We start from the raw sequence: 21603 nt of genomic DNA on the forward strand, positions 1-21603 counted from the left end.
TCTCTCGGCTGGTAGGTGCGTTTTTGCCTCTGTCCCTGCCTCCATCCTCACATGGCCATTCTCCCTATGTGTCTCTGTTTGTTACCACTTGTTTTTGTTTATAAGGACTTCTTAGCATTTAGAGCCTATTCTAATCCAAGATGATTTATTTCATCTTCAGATTCTTACCTTATTTACAACTGCAAAGACCCTTATGCTCAATAAGGTCTCATTTTAGTTCTAGGAACACATATCTTTGGGGAAGCCCCAATTCAACTCACTACAATTGGTTAAAATACATTTTTTTTTTTAAGAAATGAAATAATCCGGTACTGGAGATGATGGAGAGAAACTGGGTCACTCTATACATTGTAGGTGAAAATGAAAAATGGTAATCTACTTCAGAAAACAATTTGACAATTTGTAATGATGTTAAACATATAGCTACCGTTTGTACCAGCAATCCCTCTCCTCAGCATTTATTTAAAAGAAATGAAAACCGGGGCACCTGGGTGGCTCAGTCGTTAAGCATCTACCTTCGGCTTGGGTCATGATCCCAGGGTCCTGGGATCAAGCCCCACATCAGGCTCCCTGCTCAGCGGGGAGCCTGCTTCCCCCTCTCCCACTCTCACTGCTTGTGTTCCCTCTCTCGATCAAATAAATAAATAAAATCTTAAAAAGAAAAAAAGAAATGAAAACATAGTCACACAAACTCTTGACACGAAATTTTATAGTGTGACTTTATTTGTAATTGCTCCAAGCTGGAAATAAACCACATGTTTCTCAACTGATAATTTAATAAACAAAATGCAGTGCATCACCAATGGAAGGAAGAGTTCTCAGAAATAAAACAGCTAGTTTTATAACAAAAGACTAGTGATATATGTAAGTCTCAAATGCATTATGCTAAATTACAGAAGCTGGACTCAAAAGGGTACATACGACTGTACAAACCCATTATATGACATTCTGGGTAAGGCAGCAATAGAAAAACAGAAAGCATCTCTGTGGTTGCCAGAAACATCACAAGAGGTGAGGGAGGCGTCAACAAGAAAATGACAGGAGGGAATTTGGGGGAGTGAGGAGGAATGCTCCACATTTTGATTACAGGAGTGAATAAACCTGATAAAAAATAATAAATGTGTTATTTCAGTGAATTTGATAGTCATTTCAATTGCATAAAATAAGAATTTCGAATGTCCTTTCTAATATCTGAGTAGTAGGGAATAAGGAAATCAGATCTGTCAACTGACTTTAAACTCTAGGTTAACTTGTTCCAAATCTCACAGGCTCACAGTGACTCCACGCTGGTCCGATGATGCCACAGAGGCTGAGTCACGTATTTGCAGTTGAGTCACACGGGAGAAGGAAAACCACTGGATCACATGGTGTGTCAATCACATGCCAGTCCCGTGAGGGGGTTGGGGAGAAGAAAAAGAAAGAAAGACAAAGGAAAAGGAATGCGCCAGGTGCCCGTCAGCTGAGAAGAAGGATATCTGTGTGAGTTTTCTTATTATAGGAAGTCGGCTCTCCCTCACACTCTCATACGAATAGTGTTCTTTCCTGTTACACGTGTTCACCTTGACTCTTTGCCACCAGGCCCATCATTAAATGAATATTCTATGGATTCCAAATTCCATCCAAGTGGTTACGGAGTGAACAATTCAGCTGTCCCAACTTTTGGACATCATAGAGAGATAGTCCTCTGATGCCCTTATAAAGTTCTAAATTGATTCAGAGTAGTTAGAGTTTCCATAAAATTTCCATATAATTCTGAGGACAGAACCAGGATTGGATTGTGCTTATTTGCTCATCCCTTGCTCCTGTCAGCCCACAAACATACATTACCAAAACACATTTATGGTCCCAAAAGTATTAGTCATATAAATTCTACCTGTGTTCCTAGTATTTATTTACACGACTAAACTCCCCTAGGCCACAGGGAGATTACAAAAGGGGATACTGGCCATGCTTGGTCTAGTTCTTGCAAGCCTCTTTTCTGGGAAGGAATGCTGTCTCATCTATTATTCCAAAACATGCAGTCAGCACACAGAATCAGAGTAATGCCGCTTAATGGAAATGAGACAGACTTCCTTAGCATGCTCTTTCAGATACGGCCTGCCTACAGAACATACATGATTTTTCACCACTTAAACCCACTGGATCTACGTTTCTTTGCCCTATAAATGCCCAGCCCACTTCAGAGGGAAAATAATCAAGCCCTGATGTTGGCTTCAAGTGCATACAAACATTCTTTTACCCAGCTTTATCAACAACAACGTTACCTGTTTGACATCAGTATCTGTTTCTCCATTCATTCTGGAATTTGAGCTGGAAAATTATCATCCTCAAATCTCATTTCAATATTCATGTGTTAGGATGACAGCAAAGGCACATTTGTAAAGGAAAATTACTCTCCATACGCTATTAGCTTATTGTCTTTTCCGATAACATGGAGCTATGAGGAAAACATCTGAGTGACGAATACAATCTTAGAAGAGGTAGACTCAAAAGACATCTTGTTTTCATTCCAGTAACAATGAGACAGATGCTACCCCAAAAGATCCCTGTCACGGTATTTTGCTCAGAGTGTAACCCAATCCACAAACTGTTGAAATGTTTTATAGTATTAAACTTTTGATAGATAAAGTTTAGTTAGGAAAGAACAGACTTCAGAAGAACCCGTTGGGGCTTTCACCTCCTTACATCCGATGCTATCATTCCTTCATGGCAGGGAAGTCTGGAGTTTTTAGAATGCAGAAAAGTATCACTTACAAGATAAGACAAGAAATCTCATTCCCAACGTCTCCGTCGGCAAAATGAGAACTATAACAAACCTCAGGGTTGTTGGGGGGATGAAATGTGATAATATAATTAAAACAGCATAATAATGTATAGAGGTTATGGTACAAGTGGATACTTAAAAAAATGTGTCCTCCAGACAGAAACAGGGCTCCAGGAACTCTTTTGTTTTCACAGAACTGACATACTATCAGAGGTATCCAGGAATCTATCTTGTCATCATCAAGTGCCCACCATGCCAACCATCCATCTTTTATCTTTCATTCCTAAAAGAAGATCTGACACTCAAGCAAAAGAGTGTTCATGGTATGTTCAGCCTTTGGATACTACATCTTTAAACAGTGCGTGAAACAGCCCCCTCACTTCCAAAGAGTGGAAAGAATGTAAACAACAAGCTGCACTTAATGGATGTGGCAGCAGACTGAAGTGGGGCCTGCTGAGAGCCGGCTGACAGACATCAGGGGGGATCCCATGCTCCGCAGCTGCCTGCCAGCCATTGCAATCTGTTCCTGCTCAGCACTGGACCATTTTGCTCTTATCGTCCCAAAGGGAAGGGAAGATGTTGGGAGAAATCACTGAAGGGAAAGTGGAACTCCAAGAAAAATAAAATTGCAACTGGATAATAAAGAGCAAAGGAAGGAAATTATGAATGGATTTTTTTAAAGATTTTATTTATTTATTTGAGAGAGAGAGAGAGTGAGAGGCTGAGAGAGAGAGAGAGAGATCACAAGCAGGGGGGAAGTGGAGAGGGAGAAGCAGACTCCCCGCTGAGTAGGGAGCCAGAGGTTGGGGCTCAATCCCAGGACCCTGAGGTCATGACCTGAGTTGAAGGCAGACGCTTAACTGAGTGAGCCACCCAGGCTCCCTGAACGGATATTGACAGAAAAAAAACAAAAACAACAACAACAACAAAAACAACCAGAAGCAGATAGAAGCAGAGATAAATGAGAAATGACTTAATGGGTGTGTTTTTAGACCACACATAATGCATTTCTACCCTACCCCTGCCACTTACTAGCTGCACAGTCTTAGAATATCATTTAAACTCTGTGAGCCTCAGTTTCCCTTTATAAAAAATGGGAATAGAATTGACTCCGTATGGCTGACAAGAGGGTTAAGTGGAAATGTATGTGCAAGTCATTACAGTACTACCAGCCCCACTGGCGTGTCTAATGCCCACAGTCAGAGGACGTAAAGGAGAATTAATGGAAGCTTCATGACGGAATGACGAGAAGATAATAAAAAGAAAATGAGCTTTGATGTCAAAGAAACCTGGACTTCATTCAGAAATTTAGGGCTTAGCAGCACTTTGACCCTGAGACTCCAGGCTCAGTTTCCTCAGCTGTAAAGTGATGGCAGGAAGATCTACCTTGCAGGGCTACTGTAGGCATTGGAGAGGGGCACAAAGTTCACTCACTATTGTGCATGGACATTCTATTAGTATCATAGTACCTCTTACTGAAAGATAGAAGACATAAAAATGAAAAACAATTGTATTTATTCCCAGAACTTTCAAATATTGGTAAAAGACATTCACATTCACTTATTTATATCCATTTGTTCATTACACGTCTTCCAGTATTCTTACATCATAAACTAAGAAATAGCACAGCTTACATAGGACACAACTAATGTCTCAGAGGTTAATTAATGACTAACTAGTGGCAGGTTTATCTCACTGCAAAGCCTAAGCTCTTTTCAAATAAAAACCCTTCCCACTGTGCTCTTGTATCAATATGGAAAAACCATTTATTGCTAACTAACGACTCCCAAAATACCACTTTGCATCAGAAGAATGACAGACCTATTTTTCTGGAACTCCCGGACATGCAAGGGCTGTGGCAACTATCCAATAATCCTCTGAAAAGATGGATATGGGGACCCTAGTCATAAGAAAATGACAGGAAAATGTAAATGCCATCGAGAAATCTTTGGCAAGTCTTTTGGAAGGAGGGTCTTGACAGCTGAGGTTTAGTAAATGCCTAAATGGCAAAGTCACATGAATGGCTAAAAAGCAAAGCAAACCCTGAGAACCAGACAGTATGAGTTAACAGGGGTCTCGAGCATGCCTACCAGATTGACCTCTGACGCTTTTTCCAGATGCAGTAGCTCAAGCTGAATTCTCGCTGTTTGGCAAGTGGAGTAAATTCAAAGGAAACTAGGCTGTCTGTGCCTCTGTATCAGCATCTGATTCCAAGTCAAGGAGAAAGAGCACGGACTGACCCAAATATTCTGGTAGGAAAAGGAACCCATACAGCTCATCAGCCAAAGGCCAGGCTTTACATCATAAGGTGATTTGTACAATCTTCATACAGACAATACTCCCAGTGTCCGTGAACGGTAGTCCCTAAGACCACAGCTACTAGCTAGCCACAATTCAAGCCAACTGTTACTCCACTTTTCCCAGGGTGGTTATTTTTCCTATCAACAAGAAAGTAGAATCCTAGAGGAAAACTAGTGGCATAGAATAGAAAATCAATGACTTCCAGTCCAGTTATACAACTGTATTGAGCAATTTTACAAAGGAAACAGGTGATAACTTTTATATCTTATGATTCGTAATTAATATGGAGCTTAGAGTTAAAGACATGAATTCATTTTTTTTTTTCTATGCTATAGGCTTTTTGTTGGCAGGCAGCATTCCCAAATCAGCTCTTTTCTTAGACCTTAGGCTTATTTCTGTCAAGAATGTCTATTTCTAATTTAAGGAAGCTGACAACTAAACAAATAAGCATATCCAACTGTTTCCTATATTTTAACATCTGTTGATACATGTTTTGTTTCATTTTGAGGATGTGGGCAAATGAGAGTGCAACCTTTAAGTCCAGGTGATAGCTTTATTTTAGTATCATGGAAAATGAAAAATCTTTAAGACAAGCTCAGGATACAGTGTAGCTATGAACAGTGGATTGATAAACCCAGGATCATCTCAAGTAAGTAATTCCATTACTTGATATATACCATTATAAGGAAAAGGACCAATGCAACAGTCATAAATTCTCCCAAAGCCTCTGTGATGTACTTGATAATAACATTGGGGACCACTGAACAACATAAAGAACTAATAAATCACATAGAAGGCTCAGCAATGGAACTACTTTAACAATTTGGAAGAGTTGGGGGACATAGGTAGGTCCTGCCCTTTCAATTTGCAAATTAACAAGAGTATTTATGGCACTGCTTCTGGTAGTAAAAAGGATCAAATATACAGCACAAAGCTGAGTGTAGAAACTTGACTTTGCGTTTTAGGTCTACCGCTAGCATTCATGTGACTGGGCAAGCCTCTAAACATCCCTGCATCTGATTCACTTACATTTAAAGCAGCTTTCATAGCTCCTCCAGCTCAAAATCCATGGGTCTAAAAAATGCTTAGGGAAATATATTCTCAAGTTTCCAGCATGACAGGAAATGCAGACAATTGGAATGCCTATATTCGTTGCAGTTCTTCAGAGGGAGGGAGAGAGAAGGAGAGAGAGAGAGAGTTCTCATAAGGAATTGGCTCGCACGATTATAGAGGATGAGAAGTCCCGTGACCTGCAGCTGGCAAGCCAGAGACCCGGGATTGCTGGGTCCAAATCACAGTACTATGTGTACTGAAAAATGTAGAACCTTATATTGTAGTCACAGAAGCTGAGTTTGAAGGCCTGAGACCCAAGAGAACTGATGATGTAATCCTTAGTATAAGTGCAAGAGAACACTGATGTCCCAGCTCAGGAGTAAGGCAGAGAGAGAGTGAGTTCTCCTGTACTCAGCCATTTGTTGTATTCAGCCTTTCAACAGAATGGATGATGCCCACCCACACTGGAGAAGGCAATCATCTTTACTCAGTCTAAAGATTCAAATGCCAATCTCATCCAGAAACATCCTGACAGACACACAGAAATAATGTTTCACCAAATATTTGGAAGCCCTGTGTCCCAGCCAAGTTGATACATAAAATTAACCAATACAGTGCTCCTTGGCACTTAACTGGATCAAAGAAGCCTCTTATGATTTTTTTTTAATGGGGAAAGAGTATCTTAGCAATACTAAAATATATGAAAATATGGTTTGATGATGTGTCATGGTTCAGCATGAGGTCAAATGGTAGGAATAAACTATACTTGCTTGAAAGATGCTACCATAAGAAAAGTTGATTTCTAGACTAAAGACTTGAGCTCACATCCATGCTTGGGTAGCTGGAGTAGAACAATAATTGTGGGCATATATCCTGCTGATGATTTTACTTCTCATGACTCAGTCACTCTGCATCTCAAGATCCACTCTAAGGGCAATGGCCATCTATAACTGAACTACGGTGCGACACTGGGGTCAGGCAGTTTCTGTGGGTGACTCATGAGCCAATATAACACTGAAGATTGTTATTCCTCACAAATGTAAGGGCCCTAGAGGTACAGAAGGACCCACTGAGGTGAATTCTGGAAATGTGGAGAGGAAACATGCAGGGGTGCTAGCAGGGATATAATCCAATTTTCTAGGCCAGGACGGCTGGGAATTCTGTACCTCACTATAGGCCACAGCACATGGTGGTGCTACAAGGTAAAAAAAATTCATAGAGGCAGAACTTGTCTCAAGGTATCCTGTTTCTGTTCTTCATCAAGTGGCCCTACTTGAGTAACAAGGAATTATTCCTAGACAAATTAAAGTAAAATTGGTGTATTTAAAAAAATTAAGACTCTAATTCAACAGATGAAGGTTTCAAATCACAGTACTATGTGTACTGAAGAATGTAGAACCTTATATTATAGTCACAGAATAGTGAAGACAAGACATTGAGATCACTCTCAGGCAGTTGAGAATGCATTTCTTGTAAAACCATTTTTCCAGTGTTAGTATTCTTTTGGGGTAAAAATAGTCATTGATCTTGACAAAGGCACAAGTGCAGTTCAATGGAGAAAGGACAGTCTTTTCAACAAACTGTGCTAGAACAACAGGAAACTGGATATCCACACAGCAAAAAAAAAAAAAAAAAAAAAGGTACAGATATAGACCTTATACCTTTCACAAAAATTAACGAAAGCGGGTCTTGGATCTAAATGTAAAATGTAAAACCATATAAATTTTTGAAGATAAGATAGATGAAAATCTAGGTGACTCTGGGTTTGAAGTTGACGTTTTAGGCACAACACCAAAAAAACAATCCATGAGTGGAAAAAATGTTAAGTGGGACTTCGCTAAATTTCTTCTGGGCAGAAAAAGACATTGTTAAGAGAATGGAAAAACAAGACACAAGACAAGTCACAAGATAGGATAAAATATTTACAAACACTACATGTGGTGAAGGACTTAGATCCAAAATTCACAAGAAGTCTTAAAATCCAAAAGTAAGAAATGAAACAGTGTAATTCCAAAGTGGCGAAATGATCTGGACACCTCACCAAAGAAGATATACATAGGGAAAACAAGCATAGGAAAAGATGCTTACCATCATATGTCAGTAGGGTATTGTAAATTAAAACAGCAATAAATGACCACTGCATATCTATTAGAATGGTTAAAATCCTGACACCACCAAATGCTGGCAAGATATGGAACAACAGAAACTGTTATTACTTGTTGGCAGGAATGCCAATATAACACCACTTCGGAAAAGGGTTTTACAACTTCTTACAAAGCTAAACGAATTCTTGCCATCTGATTCAGCAATCACACGCCTAGGTTTTACCTATATAAGTGTCCCTATAAAAACCCAAACACAAAAGTTTATGGGAGCTTTATTCATAATTGCCAAAAACTGGAAGCTACCAAGGCATTCTCCAGTAAGTGAAAGGATAAACAAATTGCGGTACCTCTATGTAATGGAATTTTATTCGGTGATAGAAAGAAATGAACTATCAAGCCATAAAAGGCATGGGGAACCCATGAAAGGAGCCAACCTGAAACAGCTAAACAAGGTACACACCTGATGATTCCATCTATGTGACAATCTGGTAAAGGGAAAGCTAGAGACTATAAAAGTTCAGTGGTTGTCAGCAGCTTTGGTGTAAGAGAAGGGTGGATGAATAGGTGGATTTTTAGAGCAATGGAACTATTTTGTATGATGGTGTAATGATGGATATACAAATTATGCACTTGTCAGGACCCACAAAATTTTTAAAAATACAGAGTGAAGGGGCTGTTGGTTAAGTAAGGTTCTGACTTCAGCTCAGGGTCCTGGGATCAAGCCCCACCCACCAGGCACCCTGCTCAGTGGCGAGTCTGCTTATCACTCTCCCTCTCCCTCTGCCCCTCCCCTTACTCTTGCTCTCTCTCTCTCAAATAAATAAATAAATAAATAAAATCTTTAAAAAAACACAAAGAGTGAACCTTAATGTAAACTATAGTCTCCATTTAATAACAATATATGAGTATTCATTTATTAATTTTAACAAACGTACGAACAAGATAAAAATAATGATAGAGAGAGCTATGCTGCCAGTAAAGGGAGCAAGACAGGTATTCTGTACTTTTGGCTCAAAGGCCTGCAAAACTAAAACAACCCTAAAAAATAGTCTATTAGCAAAAAAATGTTAAAAACAAAAGAAAACAGAAAACACCAGAGATCAAAACCAGTCGCTACGAACATAAGGTCATAAAATAAATATTGCAAGTTAAACCTAAGAATTCAGTTTTTGTATGCTTTTACCGGAAGTCATCTTTTTATATTATCTCTGCCTCCTGAGAAGCGGATTGTACTAAAGAGCCTGAGTAATGTGGCTGCTGAGTGTAGGAACAGCTCTGGCTAAAATGTGTCAATGATGTTTACTTGCTGTTGCAAAAAAAAGGATTTCTCCATGGGCATTATGTATCTTTTCCATCTCTTTTCAAATACATAGAGATTAAGTTTTTAGATCCACCTGAAATCCACATTCCCTAGGGAGCAGAGAAAGCTACTCTAATTTAGCTACATCTTCCTCATCAGTATTTGAACAAACTGTTCCCTAACAAACAGGATTATAGACCTTCTTTTTGTATTTTTTATCTCTTCCTCCAACTGCTTCCCAAAACATCCTTCATTCCCTATCATTTTCCTTGCCTTCCTTCCTTTTTAATTCTAAATACCATCAATTATAGGAATACTGTTTTATCCTAGGGACTAGAAAAGAGCTCAGTTTCAATTCACAGAGCCGCCACTAACTCACCCTGACCTTGGTCGAAGTATTTGAGCAGTCTAGCCTCCGCGTTTTCAGCTACATGGTGAGGGCTGGGGACTATCATTTGTTCAGCATAGTAAATCTTGTCTGATACTTATTGCTATTATGTTTCCTGAAATGTAAATAGTACTAGTAGTAGTAATGATCATCATAATAATACTTATTCTAAGGAGGAGGAAAAGAAGAAGGAAATGTCATTCAATGTACTATGGGGCACACAAAGAATTTTACATATCATGCATTATTTATTCCTTATCCAATCTTATTCTTCCAGGTGTCACTTAGAACCAGTCATTAACTTCTCCTAGAGTGAATGCATTATGAAATTTTAAAATTTCTTTCAACATTGCTCTTATTTATTATTTTGGGACTAGAGCTAAAATGAAAAGGGGAAACAAGGCTTTCTTCTTCTAGGTTGGATTCTGTCCTCCTTCATCCTTTTAAGGAAACCTCTGTCAGTCCTTGCTGAACGAATTTCTGGATTATGTTCATTTTTACCAAAACACCAAGAAAAAATATTCAAAGGAAAAACACTGGCATGCATTTTGAAAAAACAAGGAGGTGCTTATATAAATGTTAAAATAACCCTCACTGATCTGAAACAAGAAAACAGATTATTTCTATCACTTATAACTATGTAAATGTTTTCTAGGTAAAGGCATTTTTTTTTAATCACTTCAATAACAAAACTCTCAAATACTTACACAGTAACAAGCACTGTCAATGACAAACGTTGGATAGGTTTCAGACTTCTTTTGGATAGGATCGAGCATTTGAGTTTAATGAAGGTAATAGAAATGGATTCCTGTTGTTTAGAGAAGCAGATAGAATTGCATCCTCAGTGTTCTCTGAAGTCTCCGGTGGATTACTCTGTAATGACTTCATAACCAATAACATGTGATTTATATAGAGCAATAATACAACAAAAATAAATATACGCCGTACAGGATCTCTGTGGTTGATTATTTGTCACAACTCCTTGTTCCCTTGACATAGGATAAGAATTCACATGCTTGCTTGGCCTCTTTGTGGGAAAGTATACTTTCCATCCCCTTGACATTGACTTTGATTGGGTGACTCATTTGGGCCAATGCGATGTCAGAGTGCATATGATGAAAGCAGAGGCTTGAAACTGGTTTGTAGTGTTGGGCTTGCCTTCATGGACTCTAGTGATATGTCATGAGAAGAACATTACACAGATAACTGTGACCCTTTTCATTTTGGACCCAGAATGAACACATGTGAAGTCAACATAAGTTCAACCCAGAGCACGGAGCCCAGACCAGTGGGATTCTCAGCTTGAAGAAGAGAGGCTCAGAGTATACGCGAAATCCACATTTGAACTCCTAAACTCAGGCACAAGAATGCATATTTTTCTTTGCCACTAAGTTTGTGTGTTTCTTTCTCATGCGGCAAAACAGTCTCATATTTTAACCAAGGCAACATATAGAAACAATCTAAATACCATGCATTTGGTAAAGCAATGGAAATAGGTAAAATCTATCAGATTATCACAGAGAGAGAAGTAATTATTTATAGGAGAAAAGTACAGAAGGGTTTCTCTAAATAGGTATCAACTGAGACAAAAGTTGATTTTGGAAATCAACTTTTTTGATTTTGGGGAAAAATGGGAGAAGTGGGATTTTGGAATTTTGTAAGTATACTAGCAAAGGGTAGAGGGGAAAATCATCAACCTAAAATAAAAACTACAGTCAATATTTTGTTCCATGCCCATTTTGCATAGCCACAATCAGATTATATATACAAGGCTATATCTTTATTAGAATAATATATACTCTTCAATACTAGCATTCAAATCATGCTTTAATTTCCAACCCATAGATACAACATAGTTTAGGCCAACTTCCTCCTAACATTTTGTTTTAATGTTATTTCCAGTCTATCACTACTATAAGTAGGACTGTGATGATCACTGTTAGCATATAACTTTTGATTTATATCTTAATATGTAAATAATTGGTATCTAACCTTAAAGGCAATACTCAAGAAAAATGGATGTGAATCATTTTGATGGGAAAACAGAAAACTTAGCAAATATGGAGAGTCCATATTCTTTAGGATACAATGAGAGCTTGAATTTATTGAGCACGTCTTATATGCCCAATATCATCCTGACTACACATCACAAGCGTACTTTTCAACAACATTCATGGCAAAAAATTTTCACAGATATGCGGACCTGTGACCTGTGTGGGTGACATGGCTAGTGAGGAGCCCAGCTGGGTTTTATACCCAGGCTTCTCTGACACATTATCTTTCAAGCACATTATCTTTCCACTATACCACACAGAAGTGTTGTGATACCAAAATTTAATACTATCTTGTACTCAATTTTTTTCAGTCAAATTGGATAAAATATGTGTGATTATATATACTTTTCCCACCTGTTCTGAAGAGAATAAATTATTTCCCTCTGGGCTGCAAGAAGAAATGGAAAAACAACTTAATGATATCCCTTATGGAGTTGGTAATGATTAAAAGCACTGTGGCATTTAGGCTTACTTCTCAGGAGGAACTAATAATGGGAGTCTGATAAAAAGCCAAAGAAGCTTCTCTCTCTCTCTCTTTTCTGCCTCCCAGGCTTCTAAAACTACATAATGTGGGGGCCTACTGTATTGTAAAGAACAGAGTTCCTTGTTCAACAATGAGGCAGAGCATCTTTTAAGAGATGAATGTAATGGGGGTCATAACCTGCATTCTTTCTGTTACCAACGGTTTGAATGTCAACGTGCTTGCTGCTTGGCTAGGCTTTGCACACCTAGACTTCTGAGTCCTTGTGATTCTTGTTTTAATTCCCCCCACACTATTCCTCAGGCTTAATGGCATGTACACACACACGCACACAGACATGCACGTGCACACGTGTGTGCACACACACATACACACACACACACACTAGAAGACAGCCTCTCTACGTAGTTGATAATAAGAAATTGAAATTAATTTTACAAGGAGCTATAGTTTCCCATTTCTTGCAAGATTAAATCCAAACACCATAGTATGGAATATATAGCTCTCCAAATATTGGACTTTTTGTTTTCTTTCCTGAGAATTCCTTCCTATTCTGCACAGGACGCTTAGGTATCACTCATTTCTGATAGCTCCCTGTATGTACCACATCTGCCCCAACTTTGCTCTTATGTGGGCTTTAACATTCCCTTTCAAATATATATGGTGCCTTGTAAATATTTTCATGTTGTTCAAGACCCAGGATAGTTTTCATCAGGTCCATCTGGGACTTCCCCATCCCTCCTCTAAGCCATATTAGACACCATCATTCCACACTATTTTAGTAACAGCTAGACAGAACCCTAAGGAACTAGGCCAATATCAGAAAAGCCAATTTGCAAATGGAACACTTTGCTGAGGAACCAGGTCTTAATCAATTTATCAATTTACCAAAAATATGTTTTAAGGAAATAATAGTCCTCAACATATACGACTAATAGGAATATGGTCTTCTGATATGTTTATGAATGCAGTAAAAGCTCATAAAATTTTATGACTCTATCACTCTTGTAAAACCAACTGCTATACTTGATATGCTTTTCACTTATTTTTATTTGACCATAGAATGTTACATTTGGAGGAAGCCTCAGAGATCTAGCAACACCAACACCACCATCATTTTACTTAGGAGAAAATTGAGGCCAGAGAAATAGTCTTTTGCCAAGTCTTGGGTAAATTATACACCAAGACCCTGGATACATGTATTATGTATGAGTAACTCCTGCCTAGTGTTCATTACAGTCTATCAATTATATGGATAGGTATGGTATGAGATGCAAACATATAATTTTATACATTGTGTATTACCCAGAATTAGCTGAACTGAGGTCAAGGGCACGGTCTACCAGAAGACTGAGTGACATCAACTACAAGTTCAGAGATTTCCCCAAGCCACCTTCAGATTTGGTAATTCACCAGAAAGACTCACAGATATGAGTTATTACAGTTATGACACAGAAAAATTTATTCTAGGCAGAAGATACATATTAAAACCATCCAAGAGAAGAGAGGCATAAGGCAGGATTGGTAGGGGTCTGAAGTTGAGCTTCTGCTCATTTGCTCCCTGTCAAATCATGAACAACATTACCTCCTCCTGACCACACTGTGTGACAATATCCACAGTTTACTGCCAACCAGAGAAGCTCACTCCAGCTATAAGTGACTTGAGATTGTATCGAGGCTTCATTATTAGACACAGTTAATTGAAATATTTCTTACATAGTTGGCTTCGATCTCTAGCAACACCCTGCCTGGAGGGTGAGCTGGTATCACATGCTTAAAGACCCCCAAACTTCTAACCACATTGTTGGTCTTTCTGATATGGCCAGTCCCCTCACAGTAAGTCTATCGGGTGTGGTTGAGGGACCCACATGGATAACAAAGATATCCCATCACTTGGGAAGTTCCAAAGATATAGAGGTTACCTCCCAAGAGCTGGGATAAACACCAGACCCCTCTTTAGAGGCCAACTTCCTCATGACATAAAAATATATGAGCCATACAGAATACATGTATCTATAACAAAAACACATCCACACTTTCATGTGATCTTAACAGATAATTCATCTTTCATTTATGGGTACATGGGAAACTGTTCTACCACTGTAATTCTCAAGCGATATAAACAAGGTTGCTAAGCTTTTCAAACAAGATAGAATGGGGAGGAAGGACTGTATTCCATGACTCATGTTTCCATGTGGATGTTTTCCATTAGAATGATACTCCAGGGCTCTCTAACGCACCTTATTCAGGGCTCCCGGGTGAGGAAGAGTAACTTCCATATTAGTGAGTGTGATCAAAGAAAATGTCATGCTTTGCTCACATACCCCTGAGTTGGCTCTGGGTTTCTTTTGATCACAAGAAGCATGAAATCTCTACTTTTCTATTCTCCCCTTCCCCTCCAGGACAGGCTCCTAGAGTAGGTGGTTGTAAGTCTGCTTGGACTAAATAAGTTAAAATGTATGTTGCTTTTCCTGGAGCCCCATCCAATTCAGGATTTGTTCTGAAGTTTTGGATTTTTTTTTTTTTCATTAAGTTGTATTATTAATCACTGCAAGGAAATAAGCCAGTATGTGTATGGCTAGACCTCCAAGCATTTTTTTCTAGCTCTTTTATAAACTTACATAGTATTGACAGATGTAAATGCAGAGTTAACAGTGCTCCCATTTAACCCATACATAAATCAGAAAGATGACCAGCCTTTCTAGATATAAGTAACTCCAACCACCCTTTAAAATATAGCATGCAGGCGTGAATTCAGACAAGAGCAACTAGAGACCACCAACTCCTTTCAGTCTTTAAATGGTAGTAGGAGAAGTAGTTGATACCAAACAATTCGACCACAGAACATCTGACAAGCTGCGAGATACACAAATTCAATCAGGCTGACAATGGAAACTGTAGGAAGTTATAGCAAATGAAATCTGCGTGAAACAGAGAGGCTAAGAATCATCACAAACACAGAGAAAATAGCAATGCTCTTGCTCAGAGGTAAATAACAATAATTCATGTTGTTAGATTACTTGGTAACATTTTAACTTAAAAAATCCTATAGCATCAAAGTCGTTTTTGAAAAGAGTACATTTTGTTTTTAAAGTAAATACTAAAAGGAAGTGCTACCAAGCTTCATGATTTCTAGAAGAAAGCTGCAGACACTGACCCAGAGGTCACATACCTGGCCATATGGTGAAAAGCAGGCAGTGTACCAGAAATGCTCCTGGAAAGCCTCTGTTGCACTTTAGCCTGTTTTGGGCGCCTGGGTGGCTCAGTCGTTAAGCGTCTGCCTTTGGCTCAGGTCATGATCCCAGAGTCCTGGGATCGAGCCCTGCATCGGGCTCCCTGCTCATCAGGAAGCCTGCTTCTCCCTCTCCCACTCCCCCTGCTTGTGTTCCTGCTCTCGCTCTCGCTGTCTGCCAAATAAATAAATTCTTTAAAAAAAAAATAAATAAAAAATGCCTGTTTTTGCATAATTTTACATGATCTTAACCAGCCACATTATTTGTTTTCTAATTCCATAAAAATTAAAAACAGATGAGAAACATACTGATGGATTATAATGGCAGTAAGAGATAATTGGCAGTGGCTAGGGGCCACAGTAAAGAAGAAGAGAGAGAATAAAGGAAACTGTATCTTAAGAGGATATATATATATATTCCCTCCCATACCAACCTAATTGTCATGCTACAAAATAGCATAAAAATGAAATTTTCAAATAATTATGCCTGTGAAGACTTTACGATGCCAGGGAAATATATTTTTTTTTGGAGATTTCAAAAAAATATTAATATAATGTACACAGCATTATTTGATAAGATGTAGTTATCTTTAAAAATCCATTTAGCTGGCACACTTTATTACAAAGTATTACAGTAGAAAATGTCAAATAATAAAATGCTTTTGGAAAGGCATGAAGGACTTTGAGATGAATCAGAAAAGTCCTCATATTAAATAAGCAAGTATTGAGATTCAAAACGATAATCACTTTCTATGAAGTAGGGGAATCTAGACTAGAAGCCAGTGATCCTAAAATATCTATTATGCAGAACACGTTTTGGGCATCCTGCACTTCTGTGGGGCTCAATATGAACTTTTGACCTGAAACATTCCTTTACCCATTGGAGCCTTGAATCAAATATGTATTAAACCCATCATAATGGAGCTATTTGAAACTTAGTCCTCCTTACACTACAAAGAAGAGGGATCACTTGACTGCAGCTTTTTGTACAAATCACTGGACAATTCAGACATTGGAACTGCAATCCATTCTGACCACGATTATCTCCTTCAGAAAAGATTTTTCACCATTTGCTGCTGAGAAAAATGAAGGCCACAAAAAATGTCATCACAGGTGATAATATCTTTGATATTATTTTTTGGCTTCAAGAAAAGTCATTTCATCTTCTCTCCTATTGAGCAAGGAATCTACTGAGCCAAGTATATAAACCGCTGAGAAAGAGCAACCATTAGCTATTATTGAATCAGTAAAGTTCCATTTGTCATCCCTAAGAACTTTTTGCTTTTCTCAGGAAGCACTGTGGAGACATTAGCCATGAAGCTCTTGGCAGCAAATAAAAGAAAATGCAAGCCCAAAATGGCCTAAATTGAAATGATGACTTAATGTGTCTCATTTGGACAATTTCAGAGGTAGAGCAATACCAGGACTGGTTAATTGGGTGGGTCAGTGAAATCCTCAAATCTTATCAAACCTTGGGTTCTTCTTCTTCTGCTGGGCTCTGTTCTCTCTCAAGGTAATTCACCTTATAATAGAAAGAAGCCTATAGCGCTTCTAGGTTATCAAATGAAGACACAACACTCAGCAGAATAAAAGCAAAAAAAAAAAAAAGATGATTTCTTCTGTGTGGCTCATATCGACACCAAACCAAACAAAATACCTTTTCCACATCATTCACTGACAAAGGGAATGGAACCCTATGATAATTTAGGTCAATTCCAATTTACTCTGGTCATGATAAAGTCTTAAAATGAAACCAGCCAATACTTTAGGAAGATGAGATCATAATGTGATTTTTCATAACTTTTATAGTTTAGGAACTTAGAGTTTGCTTATATTTAGGGGGAAAAGTTAAGGAATAGTAAGACCACTATCTTTAGATTTCTAATAGGTGCTTTAAGGTTTCCTTAAAAAAACATACAGTAAGGTAAAGATGGACAGTTACAAAACCCATAAAAGCAAGAAGAGAACTGTTAAAACAAAGTGAGAAGACCAATACTGAAAATTATTTATAAAATGTTCATCTGATATGTGTTGATAGGGATTACAGGGGAAAGAATTTCGCAAATAGTAATTTAGGAAATTATGAGTAATTATACTTCCTTTAATTTTCCTGGCTAGAGCTGTAATCTTTTGATAAAAATATATCCATCTGAGAACCTACTTCCTAACTCTGACAACGAATTAGCGATGGGGAAGAATCAGTCCAGTGCAATACCTTATCTCTTGCTTTTTTTCCCACCTTCAACATTAAAACAGAAGTTCTTAATCAAAGGTCCTTGAACACTGTTTTAATCAATGGGTTTCACTAGAGCTCAAAAATACCTCAAAATTATATGTAAATTTTGGGGCACCTGGGTGGCTCAGTCAGTTGAGTGTCTGACTCTTGGTTTCAGCTCAGGTCACGATCTCAGGGTCATGAGATTGAGCCCCAGATCTCAGGGTCTTGAGACAGAGCCCTATGTCAGGTTCTGCATTCAGCACAGAGTCGGCTTGCCCCTCTCCCTTTGCTCCTCCCCCCACTCATGTGCGCCCGCTCTCTCTCAAATAAATAAATAAAATCTTTAAAAACCTACATGTAAATGTTATGTGTATGCTCATTTTCCTGGGAAATAGATAGAATTCTCCTTATTTGCTTTGAAGGTTCAGGTTCTGTAACCTGTCCCAACTTCATATACCCAAGAGTCACCAACTTAAGGACATAACCAAAGTGGTTATGGTCTGATCTCCATAGATCTGTACACAACTAGCCAAATGTTTCAACAGTTCTGTCTGGCAATCTTCTGGGTGAATGAGGCTAACTTCCCTCCTAAAACCCAGTTCCAAAATTATGAGTAGGGCAGTACGGGTAGAAATAAATACGTTGGTGGGATCAAAAGACCACAGAATCCAGACTTCTCACCAACTGCCCTTATAAATGTTGGCTGTGTATTTACCAAAGGTGCATTTTGTAAACCACCCATATTTCCTAGTTGGGAGCAGAACTGGTTTAATCATAAGGATCATGAAATTTAAGCCTCAGAACCTTTTACTAGAATGGGTCTCCTCCCTGGGAGGACCCTGGCAACGTGTTCACATGATTGTTCAGATACTGTCAAACTTTGAAAGTGATATATTTTGACCACAACTGGTTAAGAAGACTCTGAATGATCTCCCTTCACATTTCTCTCTATGCTGGAGGCGTGTGAATGGCTGTTGATCTTTTGGGGATCCACTCTAAGAAACTGATGAGTTGGGGAAATAATTACTTTGGATTTAGTAGAATTGATGAATGTGGTTTTATCATTACTTCCATGCATAGTTAACTTGTTGCAATTAGCCTGGGTATAAGACTAGAATACTCCAGGGCTCCTAGGTGGCTCTGTCACTTAAGTACCTGACTCTTGGTTTCAGCTCAGCTCATGATCTCAGGTTCATGAGATCAAGCCTTGAGTTGGGCTCTGCACTCAGTGGGGAGTCTGCTTCCGCTTCCCCCCACCGTCCCTCCCCCAGCTTGTGCACTCTCTCTCTCTCTCTAAAATAAAATAAAATATTAAAAAAAAGAAGAATAGAATACTCCATTGGCAATGGATTGTGTCCACCCTCCCAGCACTTGACAAAAGGGGTCAGGACCAGAGGTCTTACAATATGAGCATCACTTGCAGTGCCTGGCACCACAACTGTGCTGTGGACAGTGGAAGAGAAACCACTGGAAACATATGGAGCCAGAAGCTATTCTGCAGAAAACTGTCCAATTACAAGACATGTAAAATTATAAACGACAGAATTCAATTTTATTTGAAATCTAGCCAAAAATAAAAGGTGTTTTGTTTTGTTTGTGAGGGTTTAAGAGTATCAGTAACAAAACATATAAAATTATATACATATAGGTGTAGGAGAGGAAAAATAACTTTTCCTCTCCCCTCTGGGTTCTTGGCTTAGACCCCCCTATAATAAATGACAAAGTAACAGAAGAAAACCAAACAGAAGTTTAATAACATAGATACCTCCTGTTTACATGGGAGAGACCCAGGAAAACTGAGTAACTTCTTAAAGGTCCCAAGCCTTCTCATTTAAACATCATCTTCACCTAATAGCAAAAGGACAGGTAAGGGGTGGGAGACTGCCAAAAACGCACAGTCACAAGTAACAAGGTGTGGTTGTTTTGCAGATCTAAGTCATTGTCTTCTTCACTGATAAGAGTTTCTAGAGATTTAGTCATCCTTTCTCTCCTGCTACAGAGGGGACACCCTTACAAATGAAAATTTCCCTCATAAGCGTAAATTTCTTTTACAAAAGGGTAACTTCTACTGGGTTGTCAAAGCTTCTCCTGTGTCTGCATTTCTGAAAAATAATCAGCCTCAAGATAATCCTTCGGGCTCCCTGCTCAGCAGGGAGTCTGCTTCTCCCTCTGCCTGCTGCTCCCCCTGCTTGTGCTTGCTCTCTCTCTCTCTCCCTCTCTGATAAATAAATAAATAAATAAATAAATAAATAAATAAATAAATAAAATATTTAAAAAAAATTTTCCTTGTAATAATATTAGGCAAAAATTTTGCATGGGCGCCTGGGTGGCTCAGTTGGTTAAGCAACTGCCTTCGGCTCAGGTCATGATCCTGGAGTCCCAGGATCGAGTCCCGCATCAGGCTCCCTGCTCGGCAGGGAGTCTGCTTCTCCCTCTGACCCTCTTCCCTCTCATGCTCTCTCTCATGCTCTCTCTCTCAAATAAATAAATAAAATCTTTAAAAAAAAAAAAAAAATTTTGCAGTAAAAAAGTAGGAAAACTATAGATGTATGTCAAGTAGTTACTTACTAAAAATTATTTTATGGATTTTAAAATACTTTCACTTTAACTATTATCTTTTTTCATTCTAAATAAATGTTTACTTTCTTACCTGTGATGAGTTGAATTGTGGCATGCCCCCTCCACTCATCCTTTGCCCAAAAATTGTATGCTTAAGTCTTTATTCCCAGTACCTTAGAATTTGACCTTATTTGTAAATTGGGTCATTGCAGATGTAATCAGTTAAGATGAGGTCACACTTGGGTAGGATGGGATCTTAATCCAGTATGGCTACTGTCTTGCAAAAAGGAGAAATTTGGAGACACACACACAGGGAGAAAATGTTAAGTTATACTTACACAAGCCAAGAAACTTCCTGAAGTAAGGAGAGAGGCCCGGAATAGATTCTTCCCTGTAGTCTTTAGAGAAGAGCCCTGCCAACTCGGATCTCTGATTCCTAGCATCCAGAACCATGAGACAATACATTTCTATTGTTTATGCCAGTCAGTTTGTGGTACTTCTTTTTATGGAAACCCCAGGAAACTAATACAATATTTATAGAGGCTTCAGTTTCCATATATTTTGTAGGCACACCTCCTGGGTAGCAAGGATAACCTTTCTATAACAGCCACAAATCAACAGTTCTGCTCTCAGCACTTTACTCCTGTGGACATCCTAACCAATTTTTTTTTTTCATACAACAAGCATCATGTTATATAGTACCTACAGATTATGGCTTGCTCATGATTTTCAGTGTTGGTGTTTTCTTTGTATCCATGGCTTGATGAAGTTATCTAAAGTTCCAAACATCAAACACACCTTCAGTGTCTGTCACACACAACCAGAGTGGGTGCCCCCAACTGTGAAACCCATTCCCATCAATCCTAGAGCTATTGGTAACTTACACAATTAGTGTTCTATAGATCATAAAGAAATTTAAAAGTCTTTAAGTTTCATTAATTTTATAGCAATAGCTTTTTTTTTAAGGACATATCTTTTAGTCCAGGGATTCTAACTTGGGAAGGTAACAATCTGAGTAAAAAAAAGTTATAAATTGATTCAATAAATATTTAAGTGTCTATTTTATGGTGGATGCCGAAGGATAAAGGATATCGTTCCTGACTCCATGGAGCTTATCTTCTTGTGAGTGAGGCAAGCAGCAATCCAAT

Source organism: Zalophus californianus, chromosome 8, assembly GCF_009762305.2.
Source record: "Zalophus californianus isolate mZalCal1 chromosome 8, mZalCal1.pri.v2, whole genome shotgun sequence".
Classification (NCBI taxonomy): Eukaryota; Metazoa; Chordata; class Mammalia; order Carnivora; family Otariidae; genus Zalophus; species Zalophus californianus.